The sequence below is a fragment of the Peromyscus maniculatus genome, chromosome 6, assembly GCF_049852395.1.
Source record: "Peromyscus maniculatus bairdii isolate BWxNUB_F1_BW_parent chromosome 6, HU_Pman_BW_mat_3.1, whole genome shotgun sequence".
Lineage (NCBI taxonomy): Eukaryota > Metazoa > Chordata > Mammalia > Rodentia > Cricetidae > Peromyscus > Peromyscus maniculatus.
In genome coordinates, this window is record NC_134857.1 from 94,579,133 (window position 1) to 94,604,317 (window position 25,185).

A 25,185-nucleotide genomic window follows, 5' to 3' on the forward strand; every position below is an offset into this window, starting at 1 on the left:
ATGTAACTGCATGAATGCAGAAGGCACACTTGTTATGTCTTGAATAGGCTCCCGGTTTGAATTCTAGGCCCTCAGCTCATGGGTCCTTCTTGAAGTTATGTAGAGCCTTTAAGAATACAGAGCCTGACTGGGTGCAGCATGTCAGGAGGGATGAGACTTTGGGTTTGCAGTGCCCAGAACCCCACTATACCTGTCTCTGCTTCCTCTCTGCCACCACGTGAAGAAGCCCTGACATAAAATCTTGCCTCCAGACTTCTCTGCCATGGTGAAGTGAAATTAAGTGCCTAAATAGACTTCCCCTCCTTCACTGGTTTGTATGTTTCTGCACATTATTAATAAAATGAACGAAAACAATGGATGTAGGTGATGGAAGAGCAAATGCAGAAAAATTTCAGCTAACATATACGTAGGAGATGACATCATGAGACAAGCACCTGCAACATAACCCAAACTCAAGACCAACTCTTGACATAAGAAACAAAGGGAGTTAGCAAACTGTTCACATGGGAAAATCAAGAATTACTGTACAGTTATAGGTTTGTGTGTTACATAAATTCTAAGTAGAAGCTTTAAAAATACATATTTGACAATTTCAAGGATATAATGTATATAAAGGTAAAGAATTCTGAATTTATAAACTCCTTTTAACAAAAAAAAGCATGTCTAAAAGCTTTTAGGTGAAGCAATTTTTCTTAACTATTGATGCTACAAAACACATCTTTGAAAAGTAAAAGAGTCTTTGGAAATGGCAACTAGATAAAATAGCAGGGTTAGAGAAAAAAAAGTACAGAATTTATCCAGAGAAACTATAACATCTATGGAGGAAACAAAATCAAATGGGACAAATTGAATTTTTTTCCAGTTTTTTTTAAAAAAAAAAGATGATTGAAGTTTTTTTTTTGTTTTATTTTTTGTTTTTTGTTTTTAAAGGGAGAAATGTCATAGTTTTTTAGAGACTGAAAATGATCTATTAAGGATTCAAGTAGCACCCTCCCTCAAGAGGAAGACTTCCAACAGATGTAAGATGGTATCTCAGAGTCATTTTGATTTGCATTTCCCCAATGACTAAGGATGTTGAGCAATTCCTTAATTGCCTTTCAGCCATTTGAGATTATTCCTTTGAGAATTCTCTGTTTACTTCTGTAGCCCATTTTTTAAAATTGGATTGTTAATTATTTTGATGTCTACTTGCTTGAGTTCTTTATATATTTTGGAGATCAACACTATGTCAGATGTGGGGTTGGTGAAGATATTTTCGCATTCTGTCTTATTTACTGTGTCCTTTGCCTTACAGAAACTTCCCAGTTTCAAGAGGTCCCATTTATTAATTGTTGCTCTCAATGTCTGTGCTACTGGTGTTATATTTAGGAAATGGTCTCCTGTGCCAATTCATTCAAGACTACTTCCTACTTCCTCTTCTATCAGGTTCAGTGTAACTAATTTTATATTGAGGTCTTTGATCCACTTGGACTTGAGTTTTGTGCATGATAGATAGGGATCTATTTGCAATCTTTTTTGTGTTGACATCCAGATATGCCAGAATGGCTAAGAACAAAATCACTGAAGACAACCTATGTTGAAGAGGATGTGGAGCAAGGGAAATACTCCTCCACTGTTGGTGGGAGTGCAAACTTATTCAGCCACTTTGGAAGTCAGTATAGTGGTTTCTCAGAAAATTGGGAATCAATCCACCTGAAGACCCAGCCATACCACTCTTAGACATATAACCAAGGAATGCTCAATCATACCACAAGGACACATGCTCAACTATGTTCATAGCAGCATTATTCATAATAGCCAGAATGTGGAAACAACCTAGATGCCCCTCAACTGAAGGATGGATTAATAAAATGTGGTACATATACACAATGGAGTACTACTCAGCAGAGAAAAACAATGACATCATGAAATTTGCAGCCAAATGGATGGAACTACACAATATCATTCTGAGTGAGGTAACCCAGTCTCAGAAGGACAAATATGATATGTACTCATTCATAAATGGATACTAGATGTATAACAAAGGATAACCAGATACAACCCACAGTTCCAGAGAAGCTAGCTAACAAGGAGGACCCAAAGAGAAATTCATGGATTGCCCTAGGAACAGGAAATAGACGAAATCTCCATGAGTAAACTGGGGATGAGGGGCGGGTAATGGAAGGTAGGGGATGGGGGATGAGAACATAATGGAACAGGATGGTCGAGCTGGAACAGGGATGGAGTGGGAGAGCAATGAAAGAGGTACTGTGATAAAGGGAGACATCATGGGGATAGATAGAAATTTGATGCTAGGGAAGTTTCCAGGAATCCCCAAGGATGACCTCAGCTTACACTACTACAATAGTGGAGAGGGTGCCTGAACTGAACTGGCTTACGCAGTGATCAGATTAGTGAATACCCTAACTGTCATCATAGAGCCTTTCTCCAGTAAGGGATAGAAGCAGATGCAAAAATCCACAGCCAAACACCAGGCCAAACTCCAAGAGTCCAGCTGAAGAGAGAGAAGAGAGATGCTATGAGCAAGGCCAACAAGATCATTATGGGGAAACCTACAGATGACCAAAGCAAACTGGTCAGAACTCGTGAAATCAACAGCTATAAAGCCTTCATGGGACTGGACTAGGCCCTCTGCATAACAAGACAGTTGCATAGCTTGATCTGCTTAAGAGGCCCCCTGGTAGTAGGATCAGAATCCATCCCTGTTGCATGAGCAGGCCTTTTTGAACCCACTACCTATGATGGGACATGTTGCACAGCCTTGAGGCAGGGGGAGGGGCTTGGACTTGCCTCTACTAAATGTACCTCCCCTGGGAGGCCTTACCTTCTTGTAGGAGGGAATGGGGGGTGGATTGGGAGGGGGAGGCTGGAGGCATGGGAGGAGGGAAGAAGGGGATCTTTGATTGGTATGTACAATGAATATAAATTTTAATTAAAAAAAGAGGAAACCTTTCTTTGAGTTCAAAGAAGATGTGTAGAAATTATATTCTTTCTCTCTCTCTCTCCTTTTGCTGTTCTTCCTCCTCTTTCTAACAACTCTCTCCCTCTGTCCTCCCTCCTCTTTCTCTTCCCTATGTTCTCTTTTCAATCTCATTTGTATTGGTGTATATTTGCTCTGGGTGGTGCTGGGTTATGTAAAGGCATTTTCATACAAGAAAATGAAGTGGGTTCCTTACAGGTTCCTCCCTTCTAACTACTACCCTTTGCCCTCTCTTTAAATAGTTGACTTGTTTCAGCTGGGAAGTTTCTCTTCTAATTTTATAGATAATATCATTTCTAATTTCATGACACAAAATCAACATAATTTTGCATATTTATATAAAATCCTGGAGCCATACATGGAAGGGAATATTCAATATATATCATTCTGAAACTGACAATTTGCTTAACATGATTATCTCACATCCATTTTTTTGCAAAACACATAACTCTGTTCTCTTTTATGACTGAGAAAAATACATGGTGTGCATATGGCACATATTTTTTTATCCATTCCTCTATTTATGGACACCAAGATTAGTTCTATGTTTTAGCTATTATGAATATTGTGACACAATAAACATTGATGTGCAAGGATCTTTGCAAAATGTTGACTTAGAATTATCTAATAAATACCCTGGTGGCATATTTGAGTCATGTGTTAGATCCATTGTTTAGCTTTCCAATGAATTCCCATGCTGATTTTACTGTGGAAAGTCTGATTTACTTTCCACTTATGCTCCATAAGGATTCATTAGGCTACATCCACACTAGTTGATATTTTTTTTCTTTCATTCTTCTTTTCGGGTCCATAATTATTATTATTTATCATCTTCTTATAAAAGAAGCCTGGAACAACTAAATATAAAATGTTATATGGCATATTTAGCAATGACAAAAACACATTTTCTTGGTGTCCCTCACTGGAATAAATAATAAAATCCTTAGAAAGTCACTCAGTCTTTCCATCCTCTTTTATTTCTTAAACAAAGCAAACAAACAAACAAACAAAAAAACCCTGGAGGAGATGGGAATGAGAGGTGGGCTGGAGGGAGAGGGGGTGGGAGGAGGGAGGACAGGGGAATCCATGGCTGATATGTAAAATTAAATTAAATTATAAAATAAAAAAATCAATTATGTTAAAAAAAGGCAAGTCCTTTAACTTTAGATTGTCAAAATAAGCAATCTAACAGTTCTTGAGGACCAAGAAATGTAAAGAAGTATCTTTTTAAAATAAACATGTCTGTATAAGAACACAATGTGATGTTGCCTAGAAATTGCAAATAAATAATAATAATCTTACACGATTAATTTTCTAGGTGGCACATAACAACTCTCAAGAAGTGCAAATAAACATCAGAAAGCCCAAAGACAATGCCAGTACAGTACATCAACATGTGAAGTCACAAGGCACTGAGGCTCAAAGATGTAGAAACAGTGCATCATGATGGGCGCAGAGCATATCTCTCTCATGAGACATATGTACCTCACTGCTGAGGAGGTTACACTTTGTGATAATTTAGGATTTCAAATTTATCTCCAGAGTTTACAACTGTTGAGGGAAATTTGAAGACAAAATTTAATTGCCTACAACAATCTTATTTTACTTTAAGGATACCCGAAATCTGCACATATGGAAGGGAATTTTTTCTCACGAAAGGAATTTATTCTCATAATAAAAATGCATCCTTAAATCCCCTTTCTCCTACTGGGTTGTCCAACTGAGGCATGCTATGAGGGTTTATGCCTAGTCTTATTATATTTTGTTATGCAGCATTCAGTTGATATCACTGGGAACTTTTTTTTTTTTTTCTAAAAGGAGAGGGAGGAAGAGTGAATCCGTGGGAAGGGGAGTTGGGGGTCGATGGGGGCTGGGAGGAGAGGAATGCAGCCAGAATATACTGAAAACAAAAGTAAAAATAAAAACAAATAAAAATTTATAAATAAATAAATATTTCCTTCAGAAGCTAATGTTTCTATTCATGGAGCTGCATGGTGAATATGCTATATTCCGTGGGTGTATTTTCTTGTGAATTGGCAGGGTTAGCATCAATTATTTCTGAAAATACTACCTTTGCACAAACTGTTTCCTTGATTGGTAAACACTGTGATATTTCATTAGCTTCTGTAAAGAGGGATTGTGGAGTATGCCTTAAACTGGAAATTTTGCTCTCTCTTGATACGTGTTCCCCACAACATGTAGTTCTTGTCAGCTTCATGGTCAAGTCTCACATCATGCTTTCTGATAAGACCCCATAGAATCTAGAAAAACACTACTGTAAGTAAACACTGGAAGGTGCTACTCGAATTTTCACACCTCAGATGGAAACTCCATGATTGTGCAGTTCAACTTCAAACTGGAGAACTTTTTCAAGAAATTCAATCATTTCTTTGGCTCAGTTTTTCTGTATTCATATGATCGTTTGAAGGCACAAACTTAAGAGATTCTCTAAGTAGCATTCTTTATATTCTGTTGCATAAGTTCAGTGATAGGGTTTACAACTTCTTCCTAGTGGTAATCCTATGTTCTTCTTTCCTGTCACTCTTAAGCACAAGCTGATTGAAGCTTTCCAAGGTTGTTGTTTTCATAGCTTAACTTATTTGTATAGTTGAACTCAATTTCAAAGCCAGAGCCATGTTGGATCCTTAAAACACTCTAAAATTTCAAAAAGTGATGGTCCATACAATTCATTAGCTTGCTTCTCTGCATCCACACACTCCATGATGTGCATCTTGGCCAATGTCAAGTTCTAGGACCCTGAGGAGAATTTATCATTGTAGAGGTAGAGCCTAGGGGCCCCACTGACCAGGCAGTGTGGAAGGATGTCAGGGCTCAATGCTCCCTCAGTTACTTGCCTTTACAATCCCTTCTGTTATCTTTCCTTTTGTTTGTTTGTTTGGTTTTCTTGTTGTTGTTTTGATACAGGGTTTATCTGTATAGCCTTAGTTGTCATTGGCTGTTCTAGAACTTGCTTTGTTGACCAGCCTGGCCTTGAACTCACAGAGAATCTCTTGCCTCTGCTTCCTGAGTGCTGGGATTAAAGGCATACACAACTACTGCCTGGCTGTTACATTTCTTAATGTAGTTTTAACTTGTGTTTCTTCCATGGGTAGTGAATGTTGATATTTTCTCATACGTTTCTCAGATATCATTCCTTTGTTTTTGCCAATTATATCCTCTCTATTAAGACCCACTTTTGTCAAGACGGTACCCATGATTTCCTCCTCTACAAAATGTCATCAATAAACTACATATTACAAAATATGACAGGCAGTTATTCTTTCCCTCAGAATCATTTAAATGAATTAAACATAATCATTGCCTTCTGTTGGAAGCAGCTCTTTCATTTACTTCTGAATATAATTCCTCCTGCTTCTTCCTTTGATTTATTTATTTATTTATTTTTCTTTCTCATCTATATTTTGTAGGTAAGCCAATTCATTTTATGATTTTAAATGTCACACAAAGAAGGCATAGAATGTAGTTTAGTGATAATATATTTACCTTGCATATACAAAGCCTGAGGTGTGCTTGCTAACATTGAGATAAATAAATACATTTTTTAAAAGTACTAAGTACTAATGACTACTAGATTTATATCCAGCTGTTACCATGTCCTTCAACTCTGAGTTTGTATAGAATTCTGCCAGTCTAAAGAACAGCCATATCATGCCCATTAGGTATTATACATTTCCTAACAGGCAAAACACAAACAATAGTATTTGAGTCCTACTTGAACGTATTACTTGCTTTTGTAAATAGTCCCATGTCTAAAAGCAACTGCTAAGCAAATTACTGGGAACCATGATTCATAATTCAATCCTTTATTTCCCCATGGTCTTCATGCAACCAATTAAAGTCTTGTTATCTCTTCCACATTTGAAAAAACTGTCTACTCATTAATGTGCTATATACTATTTCAACATAATTTCATGTTTATGTTACTGTAATTTCTTCCTGATTCTTATTTTGCTAGTGTTTTATACTGCACAACAATCAGGCTAATCTTTGAAAATGCAAATCAGATTACATCCTTCCCCAGCTGAATTTGGCATGAAAGTCAGAGTTCAGTTGTCAGGTCAAGGAAGCCACAGGTCTAAGCTCCTGTCTACATCTCTTAGCTCATTTTCCACAGTTTGCCTTTATTCATTGTGGTTCAGTATTAATGGTCTCCTTGGTTTCCTTCAAACTCACCTAGCCTATTACCAAGCTGTGTGAAACAGAGATTAAGTAGACTTCTTTGCACTTAAGCCTGAAATAAAATATTTCCTCAAAAAGACTTTCAGTGAGCAGGTGATCTACAGTGATATTTCATCTTTCTCTGTTGTCCAGAACTATGTATAGCCATCTCAATGTCCAGTACTAGGCATCATGCTGCTGTTTCTTTTAGTTCATTTTCATTTAAGATTGTTTTTAGTATTTCTAGAATATGAACCTGAGAAAGCCAGTATTTCCCCAAATTTTCAGCTGTAATTTATAGCAGAATATCTCTCAAAAGTTTTGTCTCAAGTAGGAAGTGTTGCTCTCTCTGGTAGAAAATTTGACTAGCATACATGGCACATTTTGTTTTAAATCATTAGCAGTGTAGACTTGACTAATAAACATGTGTTATATGAAACCATGAAATTATTATTTAATGTCTTGCAGAATATTTAAAACCTTGGTTTCTCAAACTATATTCTTGACAATTAACAACTTTGAGAATATATTTTAGAGTTCTAGATATTTCATTTTACAAACAGATATAAAAATGATTTAAATTTTCTCAAAACATTCTACAAGCATTATTATAATTTTCATTAAACTATGAAATAATTTATCTCAAGGTAATTTTTGCATGTGTGTTTAAATTATTTTATACAGAGATTGAATTTTACAGTGATATGCATTTACAGGTAAGTTACTTTTCTTCTATATTTAATGATAATTGCCTTTAATAATTAGAATATTGTTGAATTTTACATTTTATTCACATATGGTGTTTACTTTAAAATATAAACCTATATTAACTATGTAGAAGGTAGTGTAAACTAGTTCACTTCAGTTACATGGTAGAAATCTGTTCTCCTCCACAGCTAATGACCTCTTATCCATGGGTTCTTCACTAGCTTTATAGTACCAGGCATGCGTTCCATTCAATTCAGTGGGCTTTACATCACATTAGACAGTTGTTGATTGCCCACAAGATACAAGGACTACTTTTGAACTTTGAGGAACAGTCCTGTCACTGTTGGGATTCTCATGATTTATAGTTGTGTAGGATGGTTGATGATTTTTCTCCCTTTTTCACTATGAGAGCTAGTCCTTTGGGAGGAACCTTCCAGGTCAATACCAGCTTAATTTCTCCAAGTCCTGTGACCCACATGTGCAGTCTTTATCCGTAAAGTCTTACATGATGTCTTGTGGGGTAACCAAGAGCAATAACAGTACTCTGATGTTGTTTAGAGGGTCTCTTTGACTCTTCCAACAACTTGAATATGCCTCCCATCTTTATTCACATAGATAAATTCAGCACTCACACCTGTCAAAAAAGCTTCATTTTACAGACCAGTAAGGAGATTCACAACTGCTTAAAATGAAGAAAATGAATGACAGTGGGTGCCTTGCCCCAATAGGACTTCTGTAACACAACTCAGGGAGTACCACAAAAGAAGTGAGAAAGATTGTAAGAGGTTAAGGACCAGAGCAACTGCTATCAGATAGTTTCTTCTGGAAATTATGTTGATGTTGATCCCATCAAGTCTCAACAATTAGGGCTACCTATACAGAACCTGCAATGACCACAAAAGTCAACATGCCATCTTGGATGGAGGAATGTTTCAAAAGGCCCCCACCTGGGTAAAAATCTACAATCCAGCAAGTAGGGGGGGATAGATAATACATGATTATTTGATTGCTTATCTGTTTGTTTTTCAGGGATAAGACCCCTGTAATAAGTAAAGTGGTCAGGCCTAAACACATGCAAAGAGAGAGAATTCAAGAGAAGATGGTAGAGGCACATGGTACATGGGTGGAATTGAAGGGTAAACAGAATACAGAATGCAAATGTTTCAAATAAAGTTTACCCAACTAGGAAATCCTCAAGTAAAAAAAGACAGGGGGCAGGGCTAGAGTGATCAGCAAGTAAGAGAATTGGCTGCTCTTTCAGAGGATCCAGGTTTATTTCCCAGAGCCAAATTGGCAGATCACAACTATCTATAACTTCAGTTTCAGGGAATCTGGTGCCCTTTTCTGGACTCCATAGGCACCAGGCACACACATGGTTCAAAGACATACATGCAGGATAATCTGCCACACACATAAAATAAAAATCAGGAAAACTAAAAAGAAAAGATTTAGAAAAGAAATCTGCATTGATGTGGTTGATACATTGTGTACCCTAATAAACTTATCTGGGGGTCAGAGAACAGGAAAGCCACTAGATTATACATAGAGGCCAAAAAATGGTGGCCCACATGCCTTTAATCCTATCACTTGGTAGGCAGAGTTCTGTCTGGATCTCTGTGAGTTCAAGGCCACACTAAGAACAGAGCCAGGCCTGGTGGCACACACCTTTAACCCCAGCACTTGAGATCTTATGTCTTTGCTTGGGAAGGACACAGACCTTTAATCCCACAAAATGACAGCAGGAAGCAGAAAGGTATATAAGGTGTGAGGACCAGGAACTAGAAGCTTTTAGTAGCAGTTCAACTGAGATCCATTTGGGTGAGGACTCAGAGGCTTTCAGTCTAAGGAAACAAGATCAGCTGAGGAGTTGGTGAGGTGAGGCTGGCTGTGGCTTGTTATGTTTCTCTGATCTTTCAGATTTCACTCCAATATCTGGCTCTGGGTTTTGTTTTTTATTAATAAGACCATTTAGCAATTCGTGTTACATATTGAGACTACTGTTTTAATATTGTATATATGTGTGAATATATATGCATATATTGAGTATATATAGTATATATGTTGAAAATTACAATTAAGATGATAATACCAACAACATCCACAGTTTTTCATCTATTTTCTGTTCCTCCTAGGTTTATAATAATCTCTACATAATTCGGTATTTGTCAGAATTTCATGTAAATAAAGTTGATCAGTAAGTTAATTTTGTCTCATTTCCCTCAGGAGTTATTTTAAGACTTCCCATCCTTTAGTATATCAGTTATAGCTAAGGAATAATAAACTGCACAGAAACACTTTAATTTTTAATTAAAATTGTAATAAATTTGAAAGATTAAACAGAACAAAATGTGGTACATCTATGTAAACTGTGTTGTTTTGATGTAAGTTTTTCATTTTTTTTAATTCTTAGCTTTGGAGCTAATAGAAACTGATTTCTAAATTTGTGAAATTTCATGTATTCTTTCCATGTTTTTGAAACTTTCTCATTGAATATTTGTTACTATTTTACAATCAAAATGCAATGCATTTAATGGACTTTCTTTTCTATCTTTTGCTGTGGGATGTCTTTCTGTATGCTGTGAATCTGTGTTGCTCTGATTGGTTGATAAATAAGCTGCATTGATCTATGGTAGGTCAGGATGGACAGGCAGGGAGATACCAGAGAGAGATGGTGAAGGGAGAAAGGAGAGTCAAAGGAGATGCCAAGCCACCCTCCAAGAAACAATATGTAATGAGACACAGGTAAAGCCATGGAACACGTGACAATATGTAGATTAATAGAAATGGGCTCATGTTAGACGAAAGAGCTAGCTAGCAAGAAGCCTGCCATGGGCCATATAGTTGGTAATTAATATAAGCCTCTGAGTGATTATTTTATAAGCAGCTGTGGGACCTCCGGGTGGGTGGAACACAGAAAAACTTCCAGCTACAATCTTTAGTTCCTGTCTCCTTCTCTCTCTCTCCCCCTGTATTGGTCAGTATTTTGTTCTAACTGTGGAGAGACACTATGACCGTGGCACCGGTTATAAAAGAAAGCATGTAACTGGGGCTTGCTTAAAGTTTCGGAGGTTTGGTCCATTATTACATGATGGGGAACATGTGGCACATAGGTAGTCATGGCGCTGCAAAGGCAGGTGAGAGATCTGCACTGGGATGCACCGGCAGCAAGAAGGGGGAGAGGGACTCTGAGCTTGGTGTAGGTGTTTGAAACATCAAAGCACATCCTCTGTGACACATTTCTTTCAGCATGGCCACACCTCCAAATCCTTGGTGACCAAGCATTCTAATCTATGAACCTATGGGAGCGGAGCCATTCTCATTCAAACCACCACACCCTCTTCCTCTCTTCCTCCCTCCCTCCCTCCCTTCTTTTCTTTCCTTTTTTCTTTCACAAGAGACAAGTTCTCACTGTGTAGCCTAGGCTGTCCTCAGTATCACAGTGATCTTTTTATTTCAGCCTCTCAAGAGCGAAGATTGTAAGTGTGAGCCACAAAGTCTGGCTTACTGTTAATATTTGGTGGATGATTTTTGTTGATCTCTTCTTTGAGAGTACTAATAATTTTTTAGTTATCCATTACAACTAGTTAATAACTATTTTTCTGTGTATTGATAAGGAAGTATTGTCTGTATCTATGTATTAAATTGTTTTTTTCTATTAATATTCTAAGTTCTGCTTTTATGTTCCTGTTGCATATAACTCTTCATTATGCTGTACTTGGAAAAAAATAAAAAAAAAAATACTCCTAGTGTGCTTGATTATAAATAGTAAACCATTGTGCCATGTATCAACCAATCAATTCACACGTTAGCTTCATTTCCGTGTTAATTCTAATTATGATTGTATAAAATGTATGTAATTTGTAAACTTAATAAATGCACCCCCTCATTTATTCCTATTCCAGTTCTGTGGTTATATTCTAATTCTTCCTTCTCAGAGACGAAGTCCCATATTTACGGTTTAAAAGATTATATGATCCAGAGAAAGAAATTTTCCTATGAGACTATGTTTCCCTCAGAATGTCACAAGCTAGGCTCATGAAGTCTCACCAACATGACCCGTAAACATGAACTGACAAGGACTACAGCAACAGACATGCCAAAGTAGGTGGGGAAAGACCTGTTTGCCTCCTATACAAAGAACTACAGGCCTAGTAGTATTCCACTGTGTATATGTACCACATTTTACTTATCCATTCTTCAGTTGAAGGGCATCTAGGTTGTTTCCAGGTTCTGGCTATTACAAACAATGCTGATATGAACATAGCTGAGCAAGTGCCCTTGTGGTATGATTGAGCATTCCTTGGGTATATGCCCAAGAGTGGTATAGCTGGGTCTTGGGGGAGATTAATTCCCAGTTTTCTAAGTAGAAAAAACAATGACATCATGACGTTTGCAGGCAAATGGATGGATCTAGAGAAAAAATCATCCCGAGTGAGGTAACCCAGACTCAGAAAGATAAACATGGCCATGTACTCACTCATAGGAGGATACTAGATGTAAAACAAAGATGACTAGACTGCTACTCACAACTCCAGGGAGGCTACCTAGAAAACAGGACCCCAAGAAAGGCACAGGGATCGCCCAATGACAGAGAAATGGATGAGATTTACATGGACAACCTGGATGTGAGTGGGGGTAATGAAGGGCAAGGTTCGAGGGAAAAAGAGCTTAGGGGAGTAGGAAATTCCAGCTGGATCAAGAACAGAGAGGGAGAACAAGAAATAAGAGACCATGATAAATGAAGACCACATTAGAATAGTGCTGCGGGCCGCAGGACTTTATCATAAGAACTCAGCTGGTTATGGTAAAGTCACTACCTGGAGGAATCAGGGAATTCCTCCAGAGGAAGCCAAATCCCAAGGAGTTTTTGTGTTACTTGGCTTGTTATATATCAGCTGTCTTCTGTTATGAAAATCATGTGTGCCTTCATAGTTTTTCCAATTGACTTTCCCCTAAGAAGGGCTAACAGTGTAGACTGATCACTCTCTGGACATACACATTCCAGGTATTTGGAGAACAGCCTCAGGAAAGGCTTTCTCTGGAATCAGATTATCTCCCTTGGCCACTTTCAAGGACTACAGGAAACACCACCCAGGTGGGCACCCATTGTTAGTCCCAGGTGGACTAACAATGATAACAGCCCACATGCAAGTCTCCTGACTTACGGTAAATTCCACAAGGAGACACCACCTAGGAGAGGTGGACGTTAAGTAATAGCTTTACACAATTTAGCTCGGACCCTCCCTTTATATACCGGGACTTCCAGGGCACAGAAGGGGAGAAGAGAAAAGAGAATGGAAGAACTAGATGGGTAAGAACTTGAGAGGAACAAAATGAGATGGGGGAAGAACTAGAATGGAGGGCTAAAAGAGAGGACTAGAGGAATGAGATGCAAGATGAGGAAGAGCCAGATGGGGAAGAACAAGATGAGGAAGAGCCAGATGAGAGAGGAGATGTGAGAGGAGCTGATAGGGGAAAGAACTAGATGAGAACCTAGAAGGGACAGAACTAGATGAAGGAATTAAGATAGAACCTAGAGGGGACAGTAGATAAATATAGAGAAATCAGGCAAGAAAGGAGCTAGACATGAGAATAGAACTGAAGCTGTGTATAAAGGATGTTATGCCAGAGGAATTAAAGCAAATGAACTATAGAACTCGGTGTGCTGAGATTATATTTCCTGAAAATAGTCCTCGCCGTTAGTAGTTCTCTCTCCTGAGCCCCTGGGATGTATAATATTAAGGCTGGTCCCTCTAATATTATACAAGAGAACAGGAAGAAGCAAAGTGCTAGAAAGGTCCCCAGAAATCCACAAAGATACCTCCACAATAGACTACTGGCAACGGGTGAGAGAAAGCCTGAACTGACCTACTCTGGTGATAGGATGGCCAAACACCCTAATTGTCATGCTAAAAATCTCATCCAATGACTGAGGGAACCGGATGCAGAGATCCACAGCCAGGCCCCAGGCAGAGCTCCAGGAGTCCAGTTGGCAAGAAAGAGGAGGGTTTGTATGAACGAGAATTATTGAGACCAAGATTGGAAAAAGCACAGGGACGGATAGTCAAATGAATGGAAACACATGAACTACAAACCAATAGCTGAGGAGCCACCAACTGGATCAGGCCCTCTGGATAAGTGAGACAGTTGATTAGCTTGATCTGTTTGGGAGGCATCCAGGCAGTTGGACTAGGACCTGTCCTCAGTGCATGAGCTGGCTGTTTGGAACCTGGGGCTTATGCAGGGACAGTTTGCTCAGCCTGGGAGGAGGGGACTGGACCTGCCTGGACTGAATCTACCAGGTTGAACTCAATCCTCGGGGGAGTCTTTGCCTTGGAGGAGAAGGGAATGGGGGGGGGTGAACTGAGGGGAAGGCAGGAGGGAGGAGGACAAGGGAATCCGTGGCTGATATGTAAAATTAAATTAAATTTATGGATCTCCGTGGGCCTCCCTAGCTCTCTGCTTCTTCCCCTTCTCATGTGGTCTTCATTTACCATGGTCTCCTATTCCTTGTTCTCCCTCTCTTTTCTTGATCCAGCTAGGATCTCCCACTCTCTTTCCCTCAACCGTCGCCCTTCATTGTTCCCACTCATGACCAGGCTGTTCATGTAGCTAGGGAGGCCCACGGAGATCCACAAAGATACCCCCGCAAAAGACTGCTGACAATGGTCGAGAGACGGCAGGAACTGACCTACTCTGGTGATGGGATGGCCAGACACCCTGATAGTTGTGCCATAAACCCCATCCAAGGACTGAGGAATCTGGATGCAGATATCCATGGCTGGGCCCCTGGTGGAGCACTGGGAGTCTAATTAGTGAGAAAGAAGAGGGTTTATATGAGCGAGAATTGTTGAAGCCAAGGTTGGATAAAGCACAGGGACAAATAACCAAATGAATGGAAGCACAGGATCTATGAACCAAAGGCTGAGGGGCCCCCAACTTGATCAGGCCCCCTGAATGGGTGAGACAGTCATTTGGCTTGATCTGTTTGGGAGGCAGCTGTGCATTGGTGCTGGGTCCTGGGCTCGTTGCATGAGTTGGCTGTTTGAATCCTGGGACTTATGCAGGGACACTTGGCTCGGTCTGGGAGGGGGGGAATGAACTTGCCTGGACTGAGTCTACCAGGTCGATCCCGGTCCTCGGGGGAGACCTTGATTTGGAGGAGGTGGGAATGAGGGGTGGGCTGGGGGGAGAGGGAGGGGATCGAGAGGGGGAGAACAGGGGAATCTGTGGCTATTATGTTGAACTGAATGGTGTTGTAAAATAAAAAAAAACTAAAAAAAAATTAAATTATAAAATAATAATAATAATAAAAACAAGGGCTAGAAAGATGGCTCAGAGGTTATGCTGCTGGATGGTCTGTATGTCAAATTACTCTGATTGGTCAATAAATAAAACACTGATTGGCCAGTGGCCAGGCAAGAAGTAGGTGGGACAAGGAGAGGAGAATTCTGGGAAGTGGAAGGCTGAGTGAAGGAGATACTGCCAGCGGCCGCCATGACAAGCAGCATGTGAAGATGCTGGTAAGCCATGAGCCACATGGCAAGGTATAGATTTATAGAAATGGATTAATTTAAGATATAATAACAGTTAACAAGAAGCCTGTCACAGCCATACAATTTGTAAGCAATATAAGTCTCTGTGTTTACTTGGTTGGGTCTGAGCAGCTGTGGGACTGGCAGGTGACAGATTTGTCCTGACTGTGGGCCAGGCAGGAAAACTCTAGCTACAAAGAGTACTGGCTGATTTTCCAGAGTACCTGGGTTCAATTCCCAGCTCCTACATGGCAGCTGAAAACTGTCTGTAATTTCTGTTCCAGGGGATTTGACACCCTCACACAGACATATATGTAGGCAAACATCAATGTACATAAAATACAAATAAAATATTTTTAAAAAAATAAAATAAATATAAATATAAATATAAATATAAATATAAATATAAATATAAATATAAATATAAATATAAAACAAAGAACTACAGGCCACTACAGAATCCTGAAAGGGGGAGAGACCTTCTTCCCCAGGGAAGAGCACATTAATTGGTTAACCAATACCAAATATCAACCCTGAAAACATATATACAAGTTATGCATGGACTGGGAAGGTTGTAGAATCAATCTCTCTCTCTCTCTCTCTCTCTCTCTCTCTCTCTCTCTCTCTCTCTCTCTCTCTCTCTCTTTCACACACACACACACACACACACACACACACACACACGTTTAATCTTTTAGAGTGAAAAGAATGTTATTTTCAAGTAAATGATTCTTTCAACGTTTCAAATGTCTAGGACAATAAACGTAGTGACCATATTTCTTTCTAGATTTGCCTCTAATCGAATTGTGTACAAAAAAAAAGTCTTCTGCATGATAATGATTCTGCTTTGTGCAAAATGAATTTTAATGAAGTGGTCATGGGAAGCTCCAATAATTAGGGTTTCTATTGCCTTTGGTTTGTTTGAAAGTAGTGTTAGGGAGGAATTTTCAGAACAGCTCTTTGGAATAATAGAGCAAACCAGGAAATGAAGCTTATGTTTTCTCCTAACAATAGAAAATGCCCATTTCAAAATTAATTCTGCATCTTTTGTTCTTGTGAGCATTGTTTATCTATCACCCTTTGGACTGATACTTTAAGTAGTGTTTTATAACTCCAATCATCTCCCTTTGGAATATACCAGACTTTCCTTTATTGTGCTATACTAGAGTCAAGTAACTTTGACAACATGTTAGAAATCAGACAAAACCAATTGTGTAATTCTTTGCTTTCCACAATGTCTTGCTGTGTTTTCTCTGAGACTGGTCACTAATTTTTAATCATCCCACTGAGACTGTGGAGGGTGCTGGGATTAGAGATGTATGCCATGATGTCCAACTAATACTCAATTTTGATGCTATTGATTGAATCTTCATGTAATATAATTAAAATTATGAATATGTGTCATTTTCATTCTACAGTTAAACATTGAAAACCCAACATGTTGTCTGAAATTTGCCTCCTAGCTCAACACTTTTAAGGACGACAAATAACTATTTTAAACTGTTTTGGATTATAAAAGTTCTTGCCTGCCAATGTGTCCTTTGATAAATATCATTTTTAGTATATATTTTAATTTTGAGATTATAATTTGATACAAGATTTCTCTCTTCCCTTACCCTCCCTCAAATGCCTCGTATTCAGCCCCCTACTCTCCTTCAAATTTATAGTCTTTTCCACTAATTTTTATTGCATATATATATATATTATATATATATGCTCAGTCTCTATAATATAACTTGTATGAATATTTTCAGGGCTGAGTGTTTGACACTGACAATAAAAATGTATATTATTCCCAGATATTTACAACCTGTGGAACATTCATATTTATGTGGAACTCAGAAATCCCATACAACACATTTTCTATTACACATGAATATTCTTGCTTCTTAAATTGCTTGAACCTACTAGAATGCATATATATATATATGTATATATATATATATATATATATATATATATATATACATTGGACAAGCATGTGCATCTACATCAGATGGAAATTTAAAAGCTAGCAGGTAACTCTACTGTGTACATATAGAGAATATTTGATCAGTATCCTCCCAAAAAATGAGTTAACTAGCATACTCCCCAAAATTTGATGTAACTTTTTCTTTCTTTTTGTATTGTATCAAAGGCATGCTGGTTACCAGTTTGCTTGATTGCTAAGTTTTTGATAATATTTATAGTCATAACTATAGGAGCATCTATGATTGTTGGACATTTCCCCTCATTTTATTTTTTAAAAAAATGTAGCAGATTTGGTGCTTACTCTCCCAAGCTGTTGTTATTACTTTCTTTTCTAGTATTATTTTTGAAATTATAATAACATAATTCCTCCTCCCATTTCCTCCTTCCCACCATTAGCACATATCTCTCCTTGCTTTCTTAAATGTTCATGGCCCCATTTGCATTAATTTCTCACTTTTCCAAAAAACAGGGGCCCCATATACCACTGGAAAAAGTACATTGTCACTCTCAGTGAATGTACTGCTGGTGTTATATTTAGGAAGTGGTCTCCTGTGCTAATGTGTTCAAGACTACTTCCTGCTTTCTCTTCTATCAGGTTCAGTGTAACTGGATTTATGTTGAGGTCTTTGATCCACTTGGATTTGAGTTTTTGTGCATGGTGATAGAAATGGATCTATTTTCAGTCTTCTACATGTTGACATCCAGTTATGCCAGCACCATTTGTTGAAGATGCTTTCTTTTTTCCATTGTAGAGTTTTTGTTTCTTTGTCAAAAATCAGGTGTTCATAGGTGTATGGATTAATGTCAGGGTTTTCATTTGATTGCATTGGTCCACATGTTGGTTTTTATGCCAACACTAAGCTGTTTTTATTACTATAGCTCTATAATAGAGCTTGAAGTCGGGGATAGTGATACCTCCAGAGGTTGCTTTTTTTGTATAGGACTGTTTTAGCTATCCTGGATTTTCTGTTTTTCCATAAGAAGGGGAAATAGATGAAGTCTCCGTGAGGAAACTGAGGATAGGGGGGCAATGGAAAGTAGAGGATGAGAGATAAGAACATAAGGGAATAGGATGGTTGAGCTGGAACAGGGATGGATTGGGAGAACAATGAAAGAGATACCATAATAAAGGGAGACATCATGAGGATAGAAAGAAACTGGGTGCTAGGGAAATTCCTAGGAATCCACAAGGATGATCCCAGCTTAGACTACTAGCAATAGTGGAGAGGATGCCTGGCTTATTCCAATAATCAGATCAGTAAATATCCTAACTGTCATCATGGAGCCTTCATCTAGTAAGTGATGGAAGCAGATGCAGAGATCCACAGCCAAGCACTTGGCCGAGCTCCCAGAGTCCAGGTGAAGAGAGAGAAGAGAGATTCTATGAGCAATGGGAATCAAGATCATGATGGGGAAATCTACAGAGACAACCAACCAAACTTGTGGGAACTCATGAACTTTTGACTAACAGCTGTGGAGCCTCCATGGGATTGGACTAGTCCCTCTGCATAAGGGAGACAGTTGTGTAGATTGATCTGCTTAAGGCGTCCCCTGGCAGTAGGATCAGTGTTCATCCCTGGTGCATGAACTGGCTTTTTGGAGTCCACTACCTATAGTGGGACACCTTGCACAGCATTGATACAGGGGGAGGGGCTTGGACCTGCCCCTACTGAATGTACCAGACTCTGCTGACTCCCCATGGGAGGCCTTACCTTGTTGGAGGAGGGAATTGGGGGGTTTGGGGGGCTGGAGGGGCAGGAGGAGAAAAGAGATGGGGATCTACGGTTGGTATGTAAAATGAATAAAATATTACTTAATAAAAAATAAATAAAATGGATGTTATTGATCTGAAATAATAAATCAATTCAAGGATATTATAAAGCAATATTATCAAGGCTGAGCTATAGAACAAGAACACATGACTGCACTCAGGTGAGATTATGATAATCTACAACTTTCTTAATAAAAATACATGTAAACTAATTATAAGCCTTAAAAAATTTAAACAGAGTCTCCTGATCCTAGTACTTACCAAGTTATAAAACCAGGGCTGGGGATACAATCCGGCCCTAGCATGTTTGCTTAGGAAGGAGACTACTCTGTGTTCAATACCTAGTAACAATAACAGCCAAGCAAAGCATTCAAAATGATTGGGAATGGTTCAGTAAGTATAGTCCTCACTGCTCAACCATTGAGACCTGAGTTAAGATCTGTACTGGGTCCCTCAATTAAGAAAATGTCGCCATTCGTTAGGTTGTGGGCAAACGTGTAGCACATTTTCTCAATTAGTAATTCATGGAGGAGAGCCCAGTTCATTGTGGCTGGTGCCATCCGTGTGCTGGTACTCCTGTGTTCTACAAGAAAGCCCCTGAACAAGCCATGGCAAGCAAGAAGCACTCCAAAGTCTCTGCATCAGCTCCTGACTCTAGGTTCCTGCAAAGCTGCTTTTGATGATGAACTGTTAAATGGAACTGTGAGTGAAATAAAACCTTTCATCCTAAAAAGAAGTGCATTGTCATTTTTCCTTGTTTTTAATTTCAATACTGTACCTAAAATACTTCAATATTTCAAAACTACAATTTTATATTATTTTATATCCTAAAACTTTATTTGTAGTAATTTAACAGCATCCAGAATTATACTGATGATTGCAGATAATCAAAGTACAAGTTTTTTTTGTCAGTATGACTTGACCAGCACCATTCTACATTTTAATCAGAGATTAATAGCAGACCATTTTAAATTAGAAACTAGATCCTATTCTTTTTCTCAGAACCCAAACTTTCAACTTTCTTGTGTAGTTGTTTCTGGATAAGCCTAGTGAAATTATGTTCCAGCCCTTATTAAGGTCTCAACATTTGGAAAATGTGTTTCTAAACTAAGATATTATTTCAAACTTCTTTGTTTTTCTTTTTGCTGTCCTAACTCAATAGAACCAATTCCCACAGGGCTTGCAACTCTTTATCATTTCCTCTTGTCTTGCTTTTATAAGATATCATAATTTTTCTTTATTTCTTGAAAAGGAGATTCATGGTAATATGATTACTTAATTAGAAATAATTTAATGTGCTGGATTAACGGGGTGATGAAAGGAGACTGGATGAGTTACCTGGCAATTGGTCAAAGTGTTTTATCTTTTAAGACAATACTCACATAAAAATAGCTCATAAATCAGAAAGGTCAATTAGCCTAGCAGTAGTGGGAGGATTTTTACAAAAGAAAATTGAATTAATGAGAAAGACTTTTGATGACAGGGAGTCACGCCATTACTGTTATTTTACTCTTAGGACAGCTGCCACAATGTGTACCACTTGGGCATTTCAGTGAGTGCCTTTAAAGATAGCAATAACGGCTCTCCCTGGAGAGTCTATACAACATTTCCTAATTAACGTACTTTAGTAGAGGGGTAAGAAATAAACACCAAATTTAAATACCAAAGTAGCTTCGCATATTTTGAAATAGTATGATATGAATGTATGTATTTATATATACATGTACACATATTTATACCTATGTATATGCATATATAATTATGTGAAATGAATGTACATTTAACATAAATAATTAAATGTGTGGTAAATTATATATACTTTATATATAATTATATATATATTACTCTATATAATAATATAAATAATATAATATATATTAGTATCAAAACACACACATAGCACAGCTGTATATTGGCTGCTCTTTATCATTTGGATATAAAATAATTGATTATTAAGATAGTGATTTCAATCTATTAATTTCTATCATTTCTGTGACAACAGGGAGATGCCCCATAACTAGATCTGTGATTAATATTCTTTTGTAAAAAAATGAGCCTGCTAATGTAAAATCATGAATGTAATATGTACATAAAATTTGACCTGAAAAAATGACCCTAAAACTCTCTCATATTCCACACTCCTTTGATGTTAGGGAAATATTTTTCCTTTGAACTAAAAGTGATAAAACTTCACACAGTGGAAATAGTTTGCATGAAGAGAACAAGATAAAATCACCTTTTTAGTAGCAGGTGTTTAGAATCAACACTCTTGAAAATGACATTTTTAAGGACCATTAGTGCCCTTGATCAATGGAACTAGGATTTTTTTTTTTGGGGGGGGGGAGGTGCTGGCTTGAAAATAAGAAATAATAAGTTATGTCCTTTTTGTATATAAATAAATGTTATCCAATAAATATGAATTTACAAGCTTGATACTGTTAGATATGGAGATATTTCTTTCCATTTTTATACTTAAATCCATAATTACCATATGAAGAAACTGACACTGAATGTGATTTCAAAGACAGTCTTCCCAGCACTAGCCATGACATATATCTGCAAAGTGAAGTTATGCATCATTACGATATAGGGGAGAGTTGGCATAAACTCATAAATCAATTCAAAAATCCAATGATCCAGAAATATCTCTTCTTGAAAGTGTGAGAAAGTATAATAGGTACTTTTTATGTAGATATATAACAATTTTATATTTATCAATATTGCTACTCTTAGAGTTGTTGACATTTCTTTACAAAATAATTTCTCATAATAATGAATATAATTAATATCATTGTCAGAATTCAAGTCAGTACCTAAAAGGGAAATGGGACTTAAACACAAATTATAAATTATAATCCTAGTCTCAGTGAACTGAATGTAGAACATTTATAGTCAACACCCACTTCTAGGGTGAGACATATTGGGAAAATTCTCAAAATAAAATTCCATTAAGATTAATTTTGGTTATAATAATCAAAATTGAATTTAAATTTCTATAAAATTGAAATAGAAAATTAATCTATATTTGTATTCTTGTTTGTTTGGTTTTTTGTTTGTTTGTTTGTTTTTCAAGACAGGAGTTCTCTGTGTAGTTTTGGTGCCTGTCCTGGATCTTGCTCTGTAGACCAGGCTGGCCTCAAACTCACAGAGATCCCCTGCCTCTGCTGGGATTAAAGGCATGCACCACTGATGTCTGGCTTATAATGGTATTTTTTAAAAAATGCTTTTATTAATTGAGTATTTCATACTGTATATTTTGATCACATTTATCTTCAACTCCTTTTGACAAAAAGTACTGAGATTTTAAAAAGCGAGCTATTTCTAAAATGTCTTGAATAAACTATCTTCTTTTGTTCTTATCTTCATTTTTAGTGTAGTTCAAGCATCAAGTAGACATAATGAATTAAAAGCAAAACCTTCCAAAGAAAGATAAATCAGTCTCTATATAGACACTCTAAATAAGAAAGTCAACCAAGCCATGGTCTTTAAAAACACAGGATTTTTTTTCAGCTTCTTGCTCCTTAGTTATCCTCCATTGTGTTAATATGTGCCAAGAGCAAACTGGGAAAAAATACAGGTTTATTAACATGACAACATAGCCAAGGTATTTATCTTTTTGATTGGAAGGGTTGCATTCTTCTGTGTCTCCCCTACACTATACTGATTTTAATTTTTTTTACCTGAAATGCATCACCCATAGCCAATCTGTTTAATTGCTTAAAAGATGCTTCTTTTAAAATTATTTCTTGCTTATTTCACTTCTTTTAATGACAGTTACCAAATGGATTATTTTTTAATGGACACAATTGTAGACCTTAGTAGATACCACATTCAATTTTAACAGTGGCAGGACTGTGCAAAAGGCTTCTTTTCTTGTTTTTAAGCTGATAGTGTTTTGAGAGCAAAAGAAATATTAAATAAGATATACAATGAAAATTTTATATGATTTAAGAGCACAGTATCTTCTCTGAAATGCTATGGTTTGTAGTAAATTCCATATCAACTGTGAAATATAAATGCAGAGACTTCTATTCTTATGTTCTGTTATTTCTATACTGTTTCCAAATAGAACATGTATTAACCCAGACAATTGATTTGGCTTGACATCAGCACTTCATGGCCTACCTCCCAAGTCCCTTGCCTCTATTTACCTTCACCAAAATCAAAATATATAATATGCCATCTTTTCTTAGATTTTAGCGAAGGTGGACCTCAGAGATAAATGGATATAATTATCCAAGTGATTAATTAACTTACAAAAGAAATGTGTATGGGCTCAGGTGCAATTTTGTTGTATTGTAATTATAATCATTAAAATAAAATGTATTTCTATGTAATAAAATGGTTTTACATAAAAGAAGCTTTCATACACTTATAGAGAATTTCAATTTAAGAAATTGGAGTAAATAAATAATCCTTCCTCACTATGTATACTTTATGCATCAAATAAAATATTCATAATGAGAAATGTGCCCCTCATATACATAGTTATACACAGGGATAGAAAATTTTCAGATATACGTTTCATTGTGTATTGTAAAATGGTCAGTTTTCAGTGAAATCAAAGCTTAAATTTATGGAGGTATAGAAAATGAAAAGCAATCAATACATTTATACTGTGGGATGGTCTGTATGTCAAATTGTTCTGATTGGTCAATAAATAAAACACTGGTCAGTGGCCAGGCAGGAAGTAGGTGGGACAAGGAGAGAGGAGAATTCTGGGAAGCAGAAGGCTGAGGAGGAAGAGACACCGCCAGCCGCTGCCATGACCAGCAGCATGTGAAGACGCCGGTAGGCCACCAGCCATGTGGCAAGGTATAGATGTATGGAAATGGATTAATTTAAGCTATAAGAACAGTTAGCAAGAAGCCTGCCACGGCCATACAGTTTGTATGCAATATAAGTCTCTGTGTTTACTTTGTTGGGTCTGAGCGGCTGTGGGACTGTCGGATGACAGAGATTTGTCCTAACTGTGGGCAAGGCAGTAAAACTCTAGCTACACATTTATTTACCAATGTTAGAATTAAACTCGGGGTTTTGCACGTTGCTAGACATGAGCTCTACCACTGAGCAACACTTGAAGCTGACATTTACTACTACTTCTCAGGCTGAAGGATAACCATATCTAAAGGGAAAAGAATTCCTGCACGGGACACCCACTCTTTCCCAGATGAAAATAAGGACATATAAGAAAGAATTCAACAGGAGTGTGAGATATGAATAGCAAGTTGCCAGCAGCTCATAGGACTGAAACAAGCAGATGCTCACTGCAATAGAAATTTGCTTTTGCAATGCATTAGGTCGTAGTTGATTGGACAGCAAATCTTGAAGAGACTGACATTTGGTGAGAGAACTTCTGACAACACAGAAATTGTTTCCTTCAGTATCCATGCTTCCATTTGAAATATGCTTGTGTTAACCTGTGACTAAGATTTGTAATCATCAAGAAACACATCTGTGAACTGGTTTCCCGATAGCCATGAAGGCAACTTTCTGAAATGCTCTGTAGCAAAGTTTATTGCTATACCTAGGCAAAATCTCTGTTTCCACTTGATATGCCAGCAGAAAGCTTTTTCATGTTTTCTGTAGTTTGTGAGTATTTTGTAATAAGTACTGGATTTCTATCATGAAATAAAACAAGAAGAATGATGGCACATAATAATGAGGTAAAGAGATAAAACACCTCTTTAATGGGGTTTCATGAGTAGGTTGCTTAATTCTAAAGTATGGACAGACACTTTCTGATTCTGGTTGAAAAATAAAGGTGAACTAATAGAGACATTATAGTCGGTTGCCTTGTCTGCTCCAAATTTTTTTGAGTGTGATTTTGAATATAGAATAGAAAATGATCACTACTATGGAGAGCAGAATATCAGTATGTCTCACTGCAGTAGATTGGAATAGTTAAAGAAAATGTCAAGAAACCAGTAAATAGCTCTTTAGGCTACCCCATCAGAGGCAGAGCAGGCTGCAAAGCAGGAGCAGGAAGAGCACCTTGGGCATGCTGGCACGATGTACAGTTGTTATTTGTCTATAAATGA

At 37.5% G+C, this 25,185-nt stretch overlaps 1 pseudogene; it reads right to left on the bottom strand.

Moving 5' to 3' along the window:
* Positions 1–4,955: 4,955 nt before the first annotated feature.
* LOC102919278 (TIP41-like protein) overlaps positions 4,956–25,185 on the bottom strand; it is a 67,556-nt pseudogene continuing 47,326 nt past the window's right edge.